The sequence below is a fragment of the Schistocerca nitens genome, chromosome 4 (genome assembly GCF_023898315.1).
Source record: "Schistocerca nitens isolate TAMUIC-IGC-003100 chromosome 4, iqSchNite1.1, whole genome shotgun sequence".
In the NCBI taxonomy this organism is placed as follows: Eukaryota; Metazoa; Arthropoda; class Insecta; order Orthoptera; family Acrididae; genus Schistocerca; species Schistocerca nitens.
Genome location: NC_064617.1, coordinates 71,320,759 through 71,343,930, shown reverse-complemented (window position 1 = coordinate 71,343,930; position 23,172 = coordinate 71,320,759).

The following is a 23,172-nucleotide window of genomic DNA, read 5'->3' as shown; positions in this document are numbered from 1 at the left end:
GAAGATAAAATGGGAGATATGATACTGCGTGAAGAGTTTGACAGAGCACTGAAAGACCTGAGTCGAAACAAGGCCCCCGGAGTAGACAACATTCCATTAGAACTACTGACGGCCTTGGGAGAGCCAGTCCTGACAAAACTCTACCATCTGGTGAGCAAGATATATGAGACAGGCGAAATACCCTCAGACTTCAAGAAGAATATAATAATCCCAATGCCAAAGAAAGCAGGTGTTGACAGATGTGAAAATTACATAACTATCAGTTCAATAAGTCACAGCTGCAAAATACTAATGCGAATTCTTTACAGACGAATGGAAAAACTGATAGAAGCCCACCTCGGGGAAGGTTTGGATTCCATAGAAATGTTGGAACACTTGAGGCAATACTGACCCTACGACTTATCTTAAAAGAGAGATTAAGGAAAGGCAAACCTACGTTTCTAGCATTTGTAGACATAGTGAAAGCTTTTGACAATGTAGATTGGAATACTCCCTTTCAAACTTTGAAGGTGGCAGGGGCTAAATACAAGCAGCGAAAGGCTATTTACAATTTGCACAGAAACCAGATGGCAGTTATAGGAGTTGAGGGGCATGAAAGGGAAGCAGTGGTTGGGAAGAGAGTGAGACAGGGTTGTAGCCTCTCCCCGATGTTATTCAATCTGTATATTGAGCAGGCAGTAAAGGAAACAAAAGAAAAATTCGGAGTAGGTATTAAAGTCCATGGAGAAGAAATAAAAACTTTGAGGTTCGCCGATGACATTGTAATTCTGTCAGAGACAGCAAAGGACCCAGAAGAGCAGTTGAACAGAATGGACAGTGTCTTGAAAGGAGGATATAAGATGAACATCAACAAAAGCAAAACGAGGATAATGAAATGTAGTCGAATTAAGTCGGGTGAGGCTGAGGGAATTAGACTAGGGAATGAGACGCTCAAAGTAGTAAAGGAGTTTTGCTATTTGGGGAGCAAAATAACTGATGATGGTCGAAGTAGAGAGGATATAAAATGTAGACTGGCAATGGCAAGGAAAGCGTTTCTGAAGAAGAAAAATTTGTTAACATTGAGTATAGATTTAAGTGTCAGGAAGTCGTTTCTGAAAGTATTTGTATGGAGTGTAGCCATGTATGGAAGTGAAACATGGATGATAAATAGCTTAGACAAGAAGAGAATAGAAGCTTTCGAAATGTGGTGCTACAGAAGAATGCTGAAGATTAGATGGGTTGATCACATAACTAATGAGGAGGTATTGAATAGAATTGGGGAGAAGAGGTGTTTGTGGCACAACTTGACTAGAAGAACGGATCGGTTTGTAGGACATGTTCTGAGGTATCAAGGGATCACCAATTTAGGATTGGAGAGCAGCGTGGAGGGAAAAATCGTAGAAGGAGACCAAGAGATGAATACACTAAGCAGATTCAGAAGGATGTAGGTTGCAGTAGGTACTGGGAGATGAAGAAGCTTGCACAGGATAGAGTAGCATGGAGAGCTGCATCAAACCAGTCTCAGGACTGAAGACCACAACAACAACAACGATTCTCCTTCACATTATGTACAAGTTTTTTTTAGCTGTAGTTGCCAGATCTATAACGGTATTTGTTTCGTGACTGTACTCTAGGCTCTGTATTAGAGGGACCTCTTCTTTTACATGGCTGGCGCTCTGTTGACGACGGAGGGTATTCCACTTGTGCGCCTGTCTCGTAGCTGTGTGCGGCCATCACGCTCACGGGTCCGGCTGTGAGTTCGCGACCGCCGGCTGACAGGCCTCGTGCTCCTCTGTCGCCCCCCCCCCCCCGCCCCCCACCATTACACCCGCTGTCCCCCGCGGGCAGTGACAGGTGGCGGTCCACGGCGACATTTGGCGCGAGCAAACCCAATTATCGGCGACATGCGGCCATGCGGCCCACTCCCCGCCTCAATTACGCGCCATCGACCGGCCGAGGGCGCAACTGCGGTTGTCGAGAGCGGAGTCCGGTCGCACCAGACGCCTCTTCGCCCGCTAGTCCCGGAGGAGCGGCGTACGACGCGACTGGACCCTGGAGTCATACGTCTCTGTGTCTCTACCTCGCGTAAATCATGGTCTGGCGTCCACACACACACACACACACACACACACACACACACACATACACAGCGAGAGAGAGAGAGAGAGAGAGAGGGAGAGAGAGCGATTCATTAACAAACTATGCTGTCACATTTTGTTAAAATTTGGTCTATTAGTCACAAGCCTTCCTTGCGGAGTCTTGACTGAGGCATGCCCTTGAGGGACTTGGTCATTCTTCTTAAGACTTTGGTGATTGAACGCTGCACTTTGGTGATGATTTTGCTTATGTACATTAATCTGTTAACATGATGTGGTCACAGTCTCTCCGTAGACAGCTGGTAGGAAATAGGATGATGCAAAATATTCTCATCCCCAAAATGAGGCCAGCAAGGGGAGTTTCCAGTCATTAGGCTTGCGACATAATTCTGTCGTACTCAAAGCAATTTACGCAAATACAGTACCGATTGTGACCACCAGATCTATTCGAGATAGATTGCTTCAGAAGAAAACTGCTTTTAATGCTAAACCCTACACTTCTACACAGTAAAGGATGGTCCTGAAACTTCCTGGAAGATTAAAACTGTGCCGGCCGCGGTGGCCGTGCGGTTCTGGCGCTGCAGTCCGGAACCGCGAGGCTGCTACGGTCGCAGGTTCGAATCCTGCCTCGGGCATGGGTGTGTGTGATGTCCTTAGGTTAGTTAGGTTTAAGTAGTTCTAAGTTCTAGGGGACATATGACCTAAGATGTTGAGTCCCATAGTGCTCAGAGCCATTTGAACCATTTTTTGATTAAAACTGTGTGCCGGACCGAGACTCGAACTCAGGGACCATTGCCTTTTGCGGGCAAGTGCTCTACCACACAGTTTTAGTCTGCCAGGAAGATTCATATCGCCGCACACTCCGCTGCAGGGTGAAAATCTCATTCCGGAAACATCCCCCAGGCTGTGGCTAAGCCATGTCTCCGCAATATCCTTTCTTTCAGGAGTGCTAGTTCTGCAAGGTTCGCAGTTTGGAAGGTAGGAGACGAGGTACTGGCAAAAGTAAGGCTGTGACGACGGGGCATGAGTCGTACTTGGGTAGCTCAGTTGGTAGAGCACTTGCCCGGGAAAGGCAAAGGTCCCGAGTTCGGTCCGGCACACAGTTTTAATCTGCCAGGAAGTTTCATATCGGCGCACACTCTGCTGCAGAGTGAAAATCTCATTCAAGGTTGGTCCTGATGTAGTGTAACAGGCACTTTCGACCATTACGCAAAAGTGCTTGTGACCGTGTTCACCTTCTTCGTTATTTCTTCTTTTGTTGTCCTTGGTGTCGACGTACTGGCTGAAAAAAAAAATAGGAGGTGGAAGTGCAGTACTCTATACTGTAAATAATATAGCCGACAGGTGCACATTTGCGTTTCACAGTTGTTTACTTTCAGTTTTTACAACCCCCCATGTACATATTTAATATGGCCAGTGCACTATTGCTTAACTTTCGATAAGCCCTCATTAATAGTTTTCAGATGAACATCCACATACTGCTACAACAGTTTCCTGTTGAACATCTACGAGCAGTAAAAACCTAATCACAAAGTTCACAGTCCTTGAAGAATAGAAAGGTACGTAAGGGGCAGACACTGTCATTGTTTTAACACACGGCGTAATTGTGTAACACTTATTTCTCAGTTAAGTTGAAGCATTGTTGTTCTAACCAACACTTTTCTCAGAATGAGATTTTCACTCTGCAGCGGAGTGTGCGCTGATATGAAACTTCCTGGCAGATTAAAACTGTGTGCCCGACCGAGACTCGAACTCAGGACCTTTGCCTTTCGCGGGCGAGTGCTCTACCAACTGAGCTACCGAAGCACGACTCACGCCCGGTACTCACACCTTTACTTTTGCCAGTACCTCGTCTCCTACCTTCCAAACTTTACAGAAGCTCTCCTGCGAACCTTGCAGAACTAGCACTCCTGAACGAAAGGATATTGCGGAGACATGGCTTAGCCACAGCCTGGGGGATGTTTCCAGAATGAGATTTTCACTTTGCAGCGGAGTGTGCGCTGATATGAAACTTCCTGGCAGATTAAAACTGTGTGCCCGACCGAGACTCGAACTCAGGACCTTTGCCTTTCGCGGGCAAGTTGTGCCACAAACTCCTCTTCTCCCCAATTCTATTTAATACCTCCTCATTATTTATGTGATCGGCCCCTATCTATCCTCACAATAATAGGTACTGAAACTTCACATTCTTCGATGTTTAATTTACAGAAATTGCAATTAAAACTTAAGTCATTAAATTAACTGAATGCAACATAAAACTGGTTCTTTTTAACAGTTTCTTCTACTATGAGGGTTATGCCAAATTATTTGTTTAAATTATGAAATTAACAAATATCGTTACGCAAACAATACCTTTGACAAAACTGTCAAGTACTTCGGAATTAATTAAGCGCTGGCTTTGCCGATATGTTTTCGAATAGAGACAAATAAATATTTTAAGAATACTATTAGTTGTTCCACTAAATGTTTATAATTAGTACAGAATTTATATTTGTTTGACCGTCAACAATAGAATTTAAGTTACGAAACAATTATTGATTTCGCCCTACAATGAAATATACTAACTAGGATTAGTCAAAATAAATTAGGAAATCTATTACACATATAAAACTAAGCACAAAGATCTGGTGTCATACTCTATAAAACTGAGGGCCAAACTTTCCTTTCTATGAAAATACAGATTATATTCACGTAAGTTAATGGTAATTAATTCAAAAATGAAAAAAATTACTTTTAAGGAAGCAGAATGCAAAACAAGAGGGGAAGAAAAAATTACCCAGCTTGCTTCGTCATATTCTTTACATTTTCCGTCCCTTTCCATAACGATCGTTTTTGTGTATTTGCTGTATTAGCTTCCTTTGTGTGGTTCAAGTTTTCGTATCTGGTTTCGCATTTAGAAATCATCGCCAGCTTTACTAACATGTGTTGGAAGTCAAAACTGGCTCTTATTCGCAGTGACATATAGTAGTGTGCAATTTAATTGGGTCAAGCCTATTAAACTTTGTTCATTTATTGCTGTACGCATAATGCAGTTAGTAGCTTACTGGATATTACTAACTAAGGTATCCCCATTTGCTTCACTGAGCTTCTGCTCACGTTCTCGCACAGGGTGGCCAGGTGAGCGCAAATGTTTCCTAGTTCCTCGTCATGAAACCAGACTTTTACCACATTTGCTGACATGCATGCTTTTGTTGAACAGTTCATTTTACAAAGACCGCTTTTCACAATGTACGAGGGTCACTACAAAAGAAACGCACACTATTTTTGTAAAAATAGTTTCCATTCTGCATGTGTGAAAGTTTTACAGTGTGTAGATACATCCTTCCCGCTTGTTTTCAAACTTACTTTAGTTCAACCTGTTCCCGTGAGTGACGCCGTCGCAGCATGTCTTCAAGATGGCTGCTACACTTGACGTTCGTCAGAAGCAACGTGCTGTCATAGAATTCCTGTGCTGTGAAAACGAGACAGTGGGAAACATCCACAAGAGGTTGAAAGAGGTGTATGGAGATGCTGCTGTCGATCGCAGTACAGTTAGTCGGTGGGCAAGCAGGTTACGTGATGAATGGGGAAAGACAGTGTGTGTGTCACTCAGCGAGCAGTTACTATGCTCTATGGTAATGTTCTTCATTAAAACATGGACTAGAGGCAATGCTTGGATGACTCCTGACGGGGAAACTGGAAGAAGGACGAAGTTCAAAATGGCTCTGAGCACTATGGGACTCAACTGCTGTGGTCATAAGTCCCCTAGAACTTAGAATTACTTAAACCTAACTAACCTAAGGACAGCACAGAACACCCAGCCATCACGAGGCAGAGAAAATCCCTGACCCCGCCGGGAATCGAACCCGGGAACCCGGGCGTGCGAAGCGAGAATGCTACCGCACGACCACGAGATGCGGGCAAGGACGAAGTTCAACGAGTGTAGAAGAGCAGTTTGGAATTACTCGAGACATTGTTTCACATAAATACGGAGCGTCCCGAACCACAGTTACTGCTACCTCCAGCTGAGGAGGTGGTCGACCACCCTGATCTACAACAGCAGGTGATCGCTACATAGGGCACGCAAGAAGCAAGAACGGACCCACGTCAAACAGCGGTGCAATTGAGACCACATTTAATAGGAGTGCAAGGAACATGGTCTTACGCTCCACAGTGGTGCGGCGACTGCACGGTGTTGGCTTCTTTGCCCGACGTTCAGCACGCTGTGCTCCGTTGACACCCGCACGTCAGCGGCACTGTTTGCGATGGTGCCAAGAGCAGAGGGCCTGGACCCACGAGGAGTGATCACGTCCTCTTCTCGGATGAGAGCAGTTTCAATCTGAGTAGTAATTCTGAACATACCCTCACATGGCGAGAGGTGCGGACGCGTAACGCACCCAGCAATATTGTCGGACATGATCGTTTTGGTGGTCAAGATGTTACGGTGTTGGAGGCATAATGCTGCATGGACATACTGATCTCCAAATCTTTGAACACAGGACACTCGCCAGTCAACATTATAGTAACACTATACTCATCGCTCTACGGGTCTTTTCAAGGATTCATTCATTGTGGATGACGATGCGCGACCGCATCGATCAGCGCTGGTGGAGGATCGACAGGAGTTTCGGCGAATGGGATGTCCTGTCCGTTCCCCCGGCTTAAATCGCATCGCGCACGTGAGTGGTGCGTTGGGGTGACATTTTGCAGCACGTCAATTTTTGACAGCTGTTGAAGGACTGGAATGCCCTACCACAAGAACTGCTTTCCAACCTTGTGTCCAAGGAATAGAAGAGCAACTGAAATCACTCAACAGAGGAAACTCCACTGGACCTGACGGGATACCAGTTCGGTTCTACACAGAGTACGCGAAAGAACTTGCCCCCCTTCTAACAGCCGTGTACCGCAAGTCTCTAAAGGAGCGAAAGGTTCCAAATGATTGGAAAAGAGCACAGGTAGTTCCAGTTTTCAAGAGGGGTCGTCGAGCAGATGCGCAAAACAATAGGCCTATATCTCTGACATCGATCTGTTGTAGAATCTTAGAACATGTTTTTTGCCCGCGTATCATGTCACTTCTGGAAACCCAGAATCTACTCTGTAGGAATCAACATGGATTCCGGAAACAGCGATCGTGTGAGACCCAACTCACTTTATTTGTTCATGAGACGCAGAAAATATTAGATACAGGCTCCCAGGCAGATGCCATTTTTCTTAGCTTCCGGAAAACGTTCGATACAGTTCCGCACTGTCGCCTGATAAACAAAATAAGAGCCTACGGAATATCAGACCAGCTGTGAGGCTGGATTGAAGAGTTTTTAGCAAACAGAACACAGCGTGTTGTTCTAAATGGAGAGACGTCTACAGACGTTAAAGTAACCTCTGGCGTGCCACAGGGACGTGTTATGGGACCATTGCTTTTCACAATATATATAAATGACCTAGTAGATAGTGATGGGAGGTTCCATGCGGCTTTTCACCGATGATGCTGTAGTCTACAGAGAAGTTGCAGCATTAGAAAATTGCAGCGAAATGCAGGAAGATCTGCAGCGGATAGACACTTGGTGCAGGGAGTGGCAACTGACCCTTAACATAGACAAATGTAATGTGTTGCGAATACATAGAAAGAAGGATCCAATATTGTATGATTATATGATAGCGGAACAAACACTGGTAGCAGTTACTTCTGTAAAATATCTGGGAGTAAGCGTACGGAACGATTTGAAGTGGAACAATCATATAAAATTAATTGTTGGTAAAGCGGGTGCCAGGTTGAGATTCATTGGGAGAGTCCTTAGAAAATGTAGTCCATCAACAAAGGAGGTGGCTTACAAAACACTCGTTCGACCTATACTTGTGTATTGCTCATCAGTGTGGGATCCATACCAGGTCGGGTTGACAGAGGAGATAGAGAAGATCCAAAGAAGAGCGACGCGTTTCGTCACAGGGTTATTTGGTAAGCGTGATAGCGTTACGGAGATGTTTAGCAAACTCAAGTGGCAGACTCTGCAAGAGAGGCGCTCTGCATCGCGGTGTAGCTTGCTCGCCAGGTTTCGAGAAGGTGCGTTTCTGAATGAGGTATCGAATATATTGCTTCCCACTACTTATACCTCCCGAGGAGATCACGAATGTAAAATTAGAGAGATTCGAGCGTGCACGGAGGCTTTCCGGCAGTCGTTCTTCCCGCGAACCATACGCGACTGGAACAGTAAAGGGAGGTAATGACAGTGGCACGTAAAGTGCCCTCCGCCACACACCGTTGGGTGGCTTGCGGAGTATAAATGTAGATGTAGATGTAGATGTTGTGAGCAGCATGGGGACCTGTCGCAGAGCAAGCATTGCTGCCCGTTGTGATCACACAACCTCCAGCGTATTAACGACCTGATCATAAAAATCTCATTTACGTATGTCTTATTTCTTTGATTTACCTTCTGTATTATACTTTGGCAGTAGTTTTCTATGTGTACTCTAAGTTCCATCCATCTATGTTAGTTGGCAATGACACATCATGCGAAAGTTACTTTCGTCCTTAAGTTTTCCACACCAGTGTATTATAAATGCGTTTTGTATGCGCACACAACCAGCAATTGGTGTTATTTAGATGCACTGAATTGTCTACGTAACTAGCAATCAGCGAAACTTAAAATTATATGAATCTTACTTTAATTCATAAAACACGATGTAATGGCCGGCCGTTGTGACCGAGCGGTTCTAGGCGATTCAGTTGACAACATTGACTAATCCAGATGCAAGGTATCTTTATTTTTGTAGCGAACGGTAATACACAAACGCAACTCTAAGTTGTTATTTGTCATTGATAAAGGCAGAATCACCTTAACACCGGTCATGGTGGCCTTGCGGTTCTAGGCGCTACAGTCTGGAACCGCGAGACGGCTACGGTCGTAGGTTCGAATCCTGCCTCGGGCATGGATGTGTGTGATGTCCTTAGATTAGTTAGGTTTAAGTAGTTCTAAGTTCTAGGGGACTGATGACCTTAGAAGTTAAGTCCCATAGTGCTCAGAGCCATTTGAACCATTTTTGAATCACCCAACCTTAAAATGCACTAGTGGATCTGCAACACTCTACAGTCAACGACCACAAATAGCGTATATCAACGGCCGTTATGGACTTCAGAAACTACACTCCTGGAAATTGAAATAAGAACACCGTGAATTCATTGTCCCAGGAAGGGGAAACTTTATTGACACATTCCTGGGGTCAGATACATCACATGATCACACTGACAGAACCACAGGCACATAGACACAGGCAACAGAGCATGCACAATGTCGGCACTAGTACAGTGTATATCCACCTTTCGCAGCAATGCAGGCTGCTATTCTCCCATGGAGACGATCGTAGAGATGCTGGATGTAGTCCTGTGGAACGGCTTGCCATGCCATTTCCACCTGGCGCCTCAGTTGGACCAGCGTTCGTGCTGGACGTGCAGACCGCGTGAGACGACGCTTCATCCAGTCCCAAACATGCTCAATGGGGGACAGATCCGGAGATCTTGCTGGCCAGGGTAGTTGACTTACACCTTCTAGAGCACGTTGGGTGGCACGGGATACATGCGGACGTGCATTGTCCTGTTGGAACAGCAAGTTCCCTTGCCGGTCTAGGAATGGTAGAACGATGGGTTCGATGACGGTTTGGATGTACCGTGCACTATTCAGTGTCCCCTCGACGATCACCAGTGGTGTACGGCCAGTGTAGGAGATCGCTCCCCACACCATGATGCCGGGTGTTGGCCCTGTGTGCCTCGGTCGTATGCAGTCCTGATTGTGGCGCTCACCTGCACGGCGCCAAACACGCATACGACCATCATTGGCACCAAGGCAGAAGCGACTCTCATCGCTGAAGACGACACGTCTCCATTCGTCCCTCCATTCACGCCTGTCGCGACACCACTGGAGGCGGGCTGCACGATGTTGGGGCGTGAGCGGAAGACGGCCTAACGGTGTGCTGGACCGTAGCCCAGCTTCATGGAGACGGTTGCGAATGGTCCTCGCCGATACCCCAGGAGCAACAGTGTCCCTAATTTGCTGGGAAGTGGCGGTGCGGTCCCCTACGGCACTGCGTAGGACCCTACGTTCTTGGCGTGCATCCGTGCGTCGCTGCGGTCCGGTCCCAGGTCGACGGGCACGTGCACCTTCCGCCGACCACTGGCGACAACATCGATGTACTGTGGAGACCTCACGCCCCACGTGTTGAGCAATTCGGCGGTACGTCCACCCGGCCTCCCGCATGCCCACTATACGCCCTCGCTCAAAGTCCGTCAACTGCACATACGGTTCACGTCCACGCTGTCGCGGCATGCTACCAGTGTTAAAGACTGCGATGGAGCTCCGTATGCCACGGCAAACTGGCTGACACTGACGGCGGCGGTGCACAAATGCTGCGCAGCTAGCGCCATTCGACGGCCAACACCGCGGTTCCTGGTGTGTCCGCTGTGCCGTGCGTGTGATCATTGCTTGTACAGCCCTCTCGCAGTGTCCGGAGCAAGTATGGTGGGTCTGACACACCGGTGTCAATGTGTTCTTTTTTCCATTTCCAGGAGTGTACTTATGGGACCACGCTATAAGTAAACTATAGAAGGAAACACAGGTAGAGCTCAGACTGTACACGAACGACGTGGGTTCGTTATCGTAGTGATCATTAATCAAGAGTAAGATCTTAGACCTGTTTCGTCGAACTTAGTTCTGTGTTCTCGCTTTTTCTCTCTCCTCAGACCTGTAGTATGTTGGCTGTAATGGTAATCTGTCATTTTTCGCGTGTCTCACATGTATCAGTCACTGTTCCTGTATTTACATTGAAGAGCCAAAGCAACTGGTACACCTGCCTCATATCGTGTAGGGCTCCCGCGAGCACGCAGAAATGCAGTGACAATACGTGGCATGGACTCAACTAATGTGTTGTGAAGTAGTGCTGGAGGCAACTGACACCATGAATCCTGCAAAGCTGCCCATAAGACCGTAAGAGTACGAGAGGGTCGAGATCGCTTCTGAACAGCACGTTGCAAGCCATCCCAGATATGCTCAAGATGTTAATGTCTGGGGAGTTTGGTGGCCAGCGGAAGACTTTAAGCTCAGATCAGTGCTCCTGCAGCCACTCTGTAGCAATTCTGCACGTGTGGGATGTCGTATTGTCCGGCTGGAATTGCCCAAGTCCGTCGCAATGCACAATGGACATGAATGGATGCAGGTGAACAGACAGGATGTGTACGTACGTGACACCTGTCAGAGTCGTATCTAGACGTATCAGGGGTCCCATATCACTTCAGCTGCACAGGTCCCACACCATTACAGAGCCTCCACCAGCTTGAACAGTTTCCTGCTGACATGCATGGTCCATAGCTTCATGAGGTTGTCTCCCTACCCAAGCACGTACATCCACTCGATACAATTTGAAACGAGACTCGCCCGACCAGACATGTTTCCAGCCATCAACAGTCCAACGTCGTTGCTGACGAACCCAGGCGAGGCGTAAAGCTTTGTGTCGTTCAGTCATCAAGGCTACACGAGTGGGCCTTCGGCTCCGAAAGCCCATATCGACGATGTTTCGTTGAATGGTTCACACGCTGACGGTTGTTGATGGCCCACCATTGAAATCTATGGCAATTTGCGGAAGGGTTGCACTTTTATCAAGCTGAACGATTCTTTTCACTCATCGTTGTTCCCGTTTTTGGGGGATCTATTTGCTGCGATGTCGTAGATTTGATGTCTTACCGGATTCCTGATGTTTTACCGGATTCCTGATAATCGCGCTACACTTGTGAGTGCCATCGCTCGTGCGATGACTATAACATCACTTTCAGACTCCCTTAAATCTTGATAACCTGCTATTGTAGCAGCAGTAACCGATCTAACAATTGCACCATACACTTGTTGTTTGTCTTTCATAGGCGTTGCCGACCAAAGCGACGCATTCTTCCTGTTTATGTATCTCTGTATTTGAATACGCATGCCTATACGAGTTTCTTTGGCGCTTCAGTGTAAGCGTCAGCTAAAAGCGAGAAGTCGCGTGGACAGTTTTGATGACTGTTGAGATTGTTAGGTCATTGATGCTGATTTTAGTAAAACACATGTTGACATCATTGACTAAGCCGGATGCAAGATATCTTTATTTTTGTAGTGAGCAAAGTTTTTGTTAGTTATTTATAAAGGCAGAATCATCTTAACAACCTCCAACACTCGACAATCAACACTCACAAGCTGCGTAATTCAACGGGCGTTGTGGACTTTAGAAACTGCTTATGGGTCCTCGCTATATGTAAACTAAAGAACGAAATATTACCTCAGACTGAACACGAAAGACGTGGGTTCTCATCGTTGTCATGATTAATCAAGATTATGGTCTTAGATCTGTTTCGTAGAACGTAGTCTTCTCACTTTTTGTTTCTCCTCAGACCTGTAGTTGTTAGCTGCAGTAGTCACCAGCTTTTTTTCGCATGTCTTACATGTGTCTGTCGTTTTCTCTGTAATTATTTACTCTCTGTAGTTATTTATTACGTCATTAACTGCTGTTGTATGGAGTAATCCTCCGAAATTTTTACTACACCGTCGACCAAGTCTTGTTAAACGTTTAATTCTCCTTAAGAACTTCATTTCAGATGTCAGTGTTCGTTATTTCTTCTTTATTTCCACTGTTCGGTTTCACAGACTGACATCGTGTCGGTGCGGCTATTGTTGTGTATACCCTCATAATTGTTTGAGTGCTTGCCCACAGTTGCCGATCCCAAGGCCGGAACACCATAACATATGTTGTGAGGGTGGAGAAGGGAAGGAGAGAGTGGAATAAAGTTGTCGCTGCGGTCTTCAGTTCAAAGACTACTTTGATGCAGCTCTCCATGCTTTTCTATCCTGTGCACACCTCTTCATCTCCGAGTAATTACTACAACCTACATCCTTCCGATCTGCTTACTGCATTCATCTCTTGCTCTCCCTCTACGATTTTTACCCTCCACGCTTCCTTCCAGTACTTAATTGGTGACCATTTGATACATCAGAATGTGTCCTACCAACCCATCCCTTCTTCTAGTCAGGTTGTACCACAAATTCCTCTTCTCCACAACTCCATTACTAACATGATCTGCATATCTAACCTTCAGCATTCTTATGTATCTCCACATTTCAATAGCTTCTATTCTCTTCTCGTCTAAACTGTTTATCGTCCGTGTTTCACTTCCATACATGGCTCCGCTCCATACATACTTTCGCCGCGCGGGATTAGCCGAGCGGTCTAAGGGCGCTGCAATCATGGACTGTGCGGCTGGTCCCGGCGGAGGTTCGAGTCCTCCCTCGGGCATGTGTGTGTGTGCTTGTCCTTAGGATAATTTAGGTTAAGTAGTGTGTAAGTGTGGTGTGCGTACTGTAAGACCTTCAGTACACACACCATCAGATTATTTGACTTGTCGCTCTAACGAAGTAGGCGAGTGTCAGCAATATGTCTCGTGGTCTTATCGTGGCGTGTTTATCTTCTGCCGTTAGGTCAGACGATAGAAATGCCACTTGCACGCTTAGAGTAGCAGATTGACGGTGACCAATTTTAAACAGAACTTGATTAATTTTCACACACATTTATTAAAATAATAACAAGCATAAAAACTACTTAACTTGGTTCTGGATGCTATTTACAATCGACAATGTGAAGTTCCTTTGGTATTCGTACGTTAATCTTATTCTCACATATATCTCTGATACTTGACAAAAGTGTCTATACATTTATCTTCATGGCTATGTACAGGAATATGGTAATCTTACTAGGCGCAGACTGAAACTTGACTATAGACTGGTACAGACTGATGCAGACTGGTACAAATTGGTGCAGACAAATGCAGACTGACTAATCGGACGTCTGTACACTCGTTATAATACCTCGCGCGTTCATGAATCACTGCGCGAGTGTGATCCGTGAGGAGAAAAGGTTCTACATTAGCAGCAATCTCATTGGCTGCGTTACATATTAATACGCGGATAGGCGGAAGCAGAATTTGGTCCGTCTCTATGGCAGCGCCATCTCGTAGTGCAGAGATGGACGAGCGCTGCGCCTGCGCTGTTGTGCTTAGCGGGGCGCGCTCTAGTGGGAAAGTTGTGAACGCGCTGACTACGAGGAACTATGTACACAACAGTAAGCTTAGGGACTGATGACCTCAGGAGTTAAGTTCCATAAGATTTCACACGCATTTGAACAACATACATACTTTCAGAAAGGACTTCCCGACACTTAAATCCATCCTCAATATTAACAAATTTCTCTTCTTCAGAAACGCTTTTCTTGCCGTTGCCAGTCTACATTTTACCCTCTCTGCTTCTTCCATTATCAGTTATTTTGCTTCCCAAATAGCAAAACTTATCTACTACATTAAGTGTCTCACTTCGTAATCTAATTCCTTCAACATCACCTAATGTAATTCAACTACATTCCATTATCCTCGTTTTGCTTTTGTTATCTTATATCCTCCTTTCAAGAAACTATCCACTACGTTCAACTGCCCTTTGCTGTCTCTGACAGAATTACAATGCCATCGATAAACCTCATTGTTTTTTATTTATTGACCCCATTCCTACGACTAGAGATGAAACAAGGCTAACAACTTTAAACGTAAGCTTATAGGCACAGATGGCAGCCCCACCAATACGCTATCACTGCCAAACGCCAGCGATGCTGTCTTGGAACTACGTGATGTCTGGAAAACCATATAGAAGCCTTGTTTCAGAAAGAAATACCCGGGGACTACCGGCTGTGAATGGAGACACTGATTTAATACCCGCCATTCCTCAATCGTGGTGTGAGTAGATGGACTGACGATCTGCCCATGGGATTGGATCGTTAGGAATGGCAGCAGCCTTGAGAATACTGGAGTGCAGTAGGCTAATTTTCGGGTTCAATATTTGACGCGACCAAGCACCGAAATACACAATTACCACAATGACCTCCGACTCGTTGGCAGCTACAACTAGATGTGAATTCGGCAGGCCACCTTAGAGTGTGTGGCGGAGGGTACTTTGTGTACCACTGTCAGTCAGTTCCTCTGTTCAGTAGAGAATGGTTCACGGGTAGAACGTTTGCTGATAAGCCCCCTGTGAACTCGAATCTCTCTATTTTGTCTTCGTGATCTCTTCGGGATACGTAGCTGGCAGGAAGCAGTGTATTTTTTGACTCTTCTAGGAACGTTTGTTCTCGGAACTTTGACAGTTAACCATACAGCGGTTCAGCACGCCCCTCTCCCAGCGTCTGCCATCATCTCCGTGAAGCTTTCGCACTTACTAACTGAACGTGTAACGAAACGCGGTGCTCTACTTGGGATCTTCTATATTTCCTCTGGTAAGGAAACCTGTCTGACGAGCAGAATTCAAATACTGGCGTTTATAAGCCACATTCTTTGTGGGTGGATTGCACTTCTTGGGAATTCTTCCAGTGAATCTCAGTATGGCATCTGCCTTCTCTGGGGTTCGTTTTATGTGGTATTTCAACTTTAAACAGCTCCGTACTCGCAGTCCTAGATATTTTATGAATGTGACAGCTTCCAGTGATTGTTCTGCAATCGTGTAATAAAATAATAATGGGTCTTTCTGCTTATTTATGTACAATACGTTACAGTTGTTTACGTTCAGGGCTCAACTGCCGATCCTCTGCACGTCTTCCTGCATTTACTGTAATTTTCTAACGTTGCGACATGTGTGTACGCAACAGTATCATCCGTGAAAGGCCTCATTAAACTTCTCACGTTATCCACTAGGTCATTCATATTCACAGTTAAAAGTAATTACTCTGCAACATTCGCTTACTTTTGCGTTTGAAGGTTTCTCTACGCTGATAATGACGTGCTAGAAACTCTTCAGTCCAGTAACACGGTTGTTTTGATGTTCAGTACGCTCTTATTTTTTTCATTAGGCGTCAGTGTGCAACTGCATCGAATATGCCGTCCAGAAGTCAAGGAACAAGGTATCAGCCCGGATGTCGGTATCTGGTGCGTCCTGGGTCTCATGGGTCCTGGACACAATGGAAATGAGACTGCTCGCATCGCTAGGGAGCTACCTGTCGCGGCGTATCTGTGCGTAATTTGATACGACAGTCTTCCACCATCTTCCTTGGCGTTACTTTTTATATCCTTCTTTTGTCTTTGTCATTACCACACAGTGATCCGATTCCATACCTGCACTTGGAAGATACGACTTTCTCGCCTACTTGATTCCTAGCTGTGACTGATTCAGTTCAATAGATAAATGTATATTTCCCATATATTCCTTCCTTTTTCTTACCTGTCGGCAGGTGACAACCCTGTTTCAGAACTGTAATTTGTACTCGTACCTCTATATTTGTCAATCATGGGCAATGCTGTTACCAGTTGAGCTATTCAGCCAGGACTCACCTTCCCCATCCACACACTTTTACTGCTGCCAGTGTCTCTCCTCAGATTTTTAATTTCGCAGCAGCTCTCCTAGACATTCTACTGGACTGCCACTCCTGGAAAAAGGAATTTCGCGACGGAATGACCGAGCCACTGCCATGTGTTGTTTCCAGAGTGGAATTATTTCGTAGGAGTACAAACAGCGAGCAACGAAACCTGTGTTCTACAGCTGACGAAGACAGCAAGATAAGGTGAGGAAATATTGTGTAATAATGAAATAGCTGCAAACGCGAAAAGCTGGAAACCACATATTAAAATAGCTCCAATACCTAGGTTCCAAACTAGCTTCACAATGTGTTTGCCTTAGTTGTGAGGCAAATGCCGGAACTGATGAACTTTATCAGAAGTAAGAGTATTACCAAATGGAAATCTCTCCTCCCTACTCCCAGCTCCCTGTAATTCGACCGGGGAGAACGTGTAGAGCCTGCTTTGAGCTTCTGCAAAAGGAAACGAAAGTCTAAAGTGTGAGATCTGTTTCGCCCAAGCAACACCCATTGTAAGGGTGGAGGTGTACAATAGTTCCCAAGCCACCTGCTTCCCAATATTTCCACTACGTGATATTATTATTTATTCCTAATCTGCAAGAACAGTTCTGTGAAAAGAAGTTTTGTCGAATGATAAACGGGTGTTATGCACAGTGCTGACAAATTTCCTTCGGCAAACGACATCGAAAAAAGTTGCAAGGTCGTTGGAGCGAATGTACCGAGCACAGGGAAGGTACATTGATGAATACAACTTGTATTCCTCTCCTCCTTCTTCCTCAGATAACTTTAGGAATAGATAGGACTGAAGATATCTTGCGATAAAACGATAACACGAAGATTCTGTAAACGAGATATAGAAAAATCAAGCGAACAAACGAATTACAAAATCCTGGACAGTGGTTTAAACCAAAGAAAGAACATGGAAGATGGCTGTAACATCTAACGCAGGTCAGATTCAACAAGAAGGCAGTCTCCTCTGAAGTTAAGAGACAGCATTAACTACTGTATCGAGACAAAAGCACTCTACAAGTTGCACATTTAGTATGAGGAGTAGTAACAATTTTGTAATTATCACATCGGGAATATCGGTCCTTGCATGACAGTGCACGGTACCAGTACGTTCCAATAAGCCAGGCGAAAATGCGATTTTTCAGAGGGTCATATTTTGGTTTCTATTGATCACAGACATAAGGGTCAAGTGTTTTGGATACTGCTTGGCCTAATGACCATTTGAATACGTGTGGGAAGAACAGGCATACTGTCGCTGTCCTACAGTACAAGGTCAAAATTCAAACGTTATACACTTGATCCAGGGCAGGCATATTGAGCAAATCGGTTGGTTCTTATGAATTAAGTATGGTCTTGGGTGGGCCACAGGCGACCTATGAAAGCACCATTTTTCTATAGACGCTTCCAGGACAACACAGAAAAGTTTGAAACGTCTCTGTGAAGTAGTTTCATAAGACGCTTGTCGAATTCGGTACAACTTATTCACTTTACCACCTGATTTTAGCTCAATTCATGAACTCTTCCAGAAAGACTGAGCACTCAAGTATGGCCTATTGAATATTATATGCGTGTTTTAATGTGGGGTTTCGGTTTTGTTTTGTGAGAAACGCTGAGTTGGTCATCGGCTGCTGGGAGCAGACGATGTTGCTTCTCGTTCGCAGGAGAGCACAGGATGACCAACTTAGGTTTCCAATACCTGAACAGAGAGGTTTACCAATCTTAGTCGAAGGCTGTTTTTGTGTGTGAGGTTGGTGACGGAGGGCTACCCCTCTGGTAGCTTCCGCTGCACGGGGAGCTAGGTAATCTCGAAAGAGAAAGGGGCACCCTTCGGTGAACGCTTGGTGAGTACGGATCGTAGCTCTTAAGGGGGCTTTCAGGTGATAGGAAGCAGGTTGAGTTAGGACTTCATCATATTTAACTGTTGAAATACTTAAGAACTTCAGCTTAACTGAAGCGTGCGAAGCGAGTTATTTTTCCGAAAGTACATTAATTATATTGCTTTAAATAAGAGATTTTTTGGTGTTTGTGTTAAAAGTGTGGAAGCTGCTTTTGTCTTTGTGTGTCGATTTTGTGCCACGTGTTTGGTAATCAATGACCCTTCTGGTCCACCACGGCACCGCAATAGGCTTTATTTTAACAGTTGGCTTGCTTAATGAGCTATAATTTTTGCAAGAATATCTGTTCTCTCGTGCGCTTTCTACAAAGCAGCACAGCAGTTTGATTCGGAATGCACCACGGGCTCTAGGTCGGCCGTTTGCAAGCAGCAGACGCAGTTAGTATGTTGAATAATTATCGCACAGCCTCGTACATTGGTTAAACCTCTGTCCAGAATAGCGCATGCATAGAATCGTAATGCGAATCTCACTGAGATATTTTTATGGTATGAATTCAAAGGAGATTATAGTATCATTGTCTCCCACCCCCGTTTTCTGTGTTTCTTCTTGCTCTGGCTAAATTGTGCTCTGTTACAGTCTCGCGTAATTCTTACTTAAATATCTCTAGTCAGGCACCAGTTACGTGTAGTTAGGATGTGCAACCAGATATTTAGATACAATAAATAATCTACTTGAAAGATAAATTCTGTGGTGTTGATCTTACCCACTTACTCCGATTTCCAATCTTGAATTAATCAAGTTGCTTCATGCACGACCTGGAGTGCTGTTTATCTGGCTACTTAAATAAATTTGCATACTTGTAATTAAATTATTAAAATAATTAAACTAATAATTTTCCAGCTCCGTTTTTTTTTCTAAATGGTTAAGAAGGGCTTGGGCTGGTGGCGACCCTGAATTTCTGAATTTTTATCATTATTTGTATGAGAGAAGCAGCTAGAACTGCGAGATAACGTATATGGCTCGATGAGAAACGTGGTAAAGATAGTAATACGTTACAGTGTTCATGAGCTTTAGGTAAGAAAAGAACGAGGTACGGCGATGTCCGTTTTTGTGCTTCATATTCATGACAAATCGTCGAAATTTTTATCATACGTTCTTAACATTAGACTGAAAAATCAGCCAACCAGTTGTAAATAAAGGTTTATTATGACCATGGTTTAGATATTTGTAAAAATATCTTCTTCTGAAGTATTGGCCGACCGTTAACCTAAATTATTGGGTTCTTAAGATGATATTCTCGAGGTACATAAAAGCTTTTTTTCGATTCCATTATCCTTTACTGTGATCCAGAGGTTCAAAGTTACCGAGTTTGAGCCGCAATTGTTGATATAACCATAGCAAATGGCTCAAATTTTAACTCTATATTTTTCAGATATTCATCTCGAAATGCCTTTTCCCGTTTTCGTAAATCTGTGTTCGTTATCTAGATACACCCGTAAAAGGATGATTTTTGGGATTTGTGGGGGTGGTAATGTCTATAATTTCTATTTACCGAAAATCATTTAGATTTTTATCACACGTTATTTAGATGATTTTCTCGCGGAACGTTGAAACTTTTTCTGATATCATCATTCGTTACTAAGTTTCAGAGTTTCAAAGTTACCATACTTATTCACGTAAAATGCTCACGTAACATCCAGTGCGAGTCGTAAATGTAGTTTTAACTCACATAGTGAACACATGGCTAGTTTCCTGGGTTCTGATATTGCACAGCTACGGTTTTAGTCAGCATTTTTTCACGACTGTCTTGCTGTCTTTGTATAATGTGCAGTTCACACCTATACAAATATTCCCAAAGTGGTACTTCAGTGACAAAAATTGGGCTAAAAGGGCCTTAACATGCCTGAAAAGTACTTAAAGTGGCTGCAAAAAATTATTTAAAACTGGAAAGACTGTAAATTCATAAGGCATTCATAAGACATTCCTCAAATTGTAAGTTCCCCTACCACCTAGTGGCATGAACCTTGCACGACAGCCAATAACCCCACTATCTCCACACTGCAGAATATTTTCAATAAACGGACACTGGCCTCTAGATTCCTACATGGGAAGTAACAGTGCTTCAGCAATCGATGTGGCTGACTTCACATATGCATACCGCTCACCTGAAGCCACAAGATAAAAAAGTCTGCAGACATTAAGTCATTAACGTGATATTTGTTGACAATATTAATCCACAGTCCTCATTAGTTATTTGTCTCTGCCAAAAATCCTATACAAATTTCTACGATTGTCAATAATTATCGTGCTCAGCGCAAGTGTACGATATTACTATTTAAACGAAGAAAAAGGAACGTTTATTTATTTGAGTTAATCGGAGCGACACACTATAATTAAAAAAAACGAAAAGAACAAAAAAAAAAAAAACAAGTCAGCAATGCACCGACATTTCACAGTAGCAATATCATATAAATGTGTGTTGTGTTAATATATTAAACAACGATATAATTGGTTTAATAACTGAGCCGCTAGAGGCGAGGAAAACGATTCTTAAAATTACATCAGCTGCCTTAAAGCAACCACAGAACTATTTGAATGAATGAAATTAAGTAGTATGGACGAGGATGGTATTAACCGGAACGAAAATTCGTAATGTAGAGGCATTACAAATGAACGGCCATAATTGTAAGTGGTTCCAGGAAAGACGAGGTACAGAGTCCGGGAACATGTCGTCTGAACTAGGGAGGAAGAAGCTCGTGACAGAGTGAAGAAATTATGAAAATAGAAAGGCAAGACAAGAGCAGAAAATGAATTGTTTCTGAGGCGCTCGGGAGAATTAATTGACGAAGAATAATAAATTTATTTGATTTTCGTCTGTTGCACTTGTTCACCACGTTTACAAGCGAGACACTTATGTAATACGAAAACGTAATTTTGCAAATGGTTCTTTGATGACGTGTTTACATATTTGGAACGATTCGATTTTGCTAGCCACGTCATATTTCGATTTTCTAAGCGTTATTTGTCTTACAGGAAACGCGACTGTTTATCAGTTGTCCCATCTAGTCTGCACGAGAAAGCCAGGTAATCAGTACGTTCGTAGTGTTTTCAGTACACAGATATTATGACTTCCTTACCGCTGTCAGTGAAGTGATAACGGCAAGTGGGAGGAGGACGAGAAGAGTGCAAAAGAAGAGAAGTTTAAAAATGTAGTCCATGCCCTTTCATGCGTTCTACATTGCTTCATTAACCCAAGAAAATTAAGCGCATCGTGAAAAGAGTGTGCAGTGCACGCTGGCGGGACATTATTCTTTTGCAATGTTTTGAAGACTTAAAATACCGTTAGAAAACCTGCGAATGAGTGAAGACACATGCATGTCACTGCACAGAAAGTTTGTGAATTTTTTGCCACCAGTCACTGACTGAGAGGGTTTGCCACTGAAAAAGGAAGTGGGTAACCCAATTTACAGATGAGCCACATAAGCACAACATAGGGTTGTTGTCAAGGAGGTTTATTTTTGCAAAGCAGTAAACACACGGTGTTTCAGAAAGATTTCAATAGACAGAGACTCGAGGTGAAATTCGATTGTGCATCGAAACCAAAAGTTTTCCCTGATGTCAGTACGAGGTTGCTGGCACGTGTGTAGAGGCCGGATGAGCTCACCCTATGGCAGCTAGATCGCTCAGCCGTTCATCTGATTTATCAACAGGGCGGGACAACAGGACCCAACAAAAGCAACGGCAATGAAATTCCGGCCTCAGTATCAAGATGCGTGTTCGATGTATGCAGATGGGCCCAGTTACCACCGAACTATTGACCAATTTCACTTTGGCTGGCTTTTTCAAAAATATTTGAAAATGCTGTGTTCAAGCGTCTCTTTAAGCATCTGACTGCAAATAATATATTTCCAAGTCACAGTTTGGGTTTCTTAACGGTTCCAGTATAGAGAAATCTATTTATATATCCAGTGAGAATGTACTTACCGTATTTACGCGATTCTACTGCGCCATCGAATGTTAAGCGCATCCCAATTTTAAAAATTAAAATAATCAAAAAGGAGTTTTTGGGCGTGTCATTGGTAGGCTAAATTTATTTTACACAACAATGGATGTATACATGAACTATCAAAATAATAGTAATTTTTAAGTGACCCATTGTTAAGTAACACAGGCATTAAGTCATTATTAAAAAGGAACACCTACCTTGATTAGCTACTTGCTATGTAAGCAATCACACAGTAAATTATGAGCGTTATTACCTCACTACGCCGTTACTGCGCTTGGCCTTCCGTGGTCGTCGTGAAAAACATGAGGTGACGCTACGGTAAACAAGCAGGGTGGTGATTGAGGAAAACACATCACACTATGAATGCTTCCACGACAGTTCGCGTATACTACCAAGTGACTCGACGTGTCCCCGCGAAATATCACGATGAAAATTGACGATAATCCGACCGAAGTGCCCTCACCAACAGGTGTAACAGTACTGTGGTAGACTAGTACCATGATATCATCATTACTGCTGTCCTCGAAGCAGTAAACATCAGAAACAGATTCATTTCCTCTTTCCCCATCGTTGTCGGTATCGTTCCAGAACCTATCTTCTTCACTGCCGTCCAGTATATCTGAAATACAGCACTTTCTGAATGATTTTAAGATCAATGGTGATTCGATGCTTTTCCAGACAGTCCAAACCCAGTGTGCAATAATGTTTGGTACAGCACGTTTAATTTATTTTGTCGGATCCAGTTCACGGTTTGGTTCGCAAAACCATTTTTCGTACTGTTCCTGAACGTAACCTCTGAATGGTTTATTTATACTAACATCCAGAGGTTGTAACACGGAAGTCATTCCTCCAGGAATACCTGCGTGGTCACTGG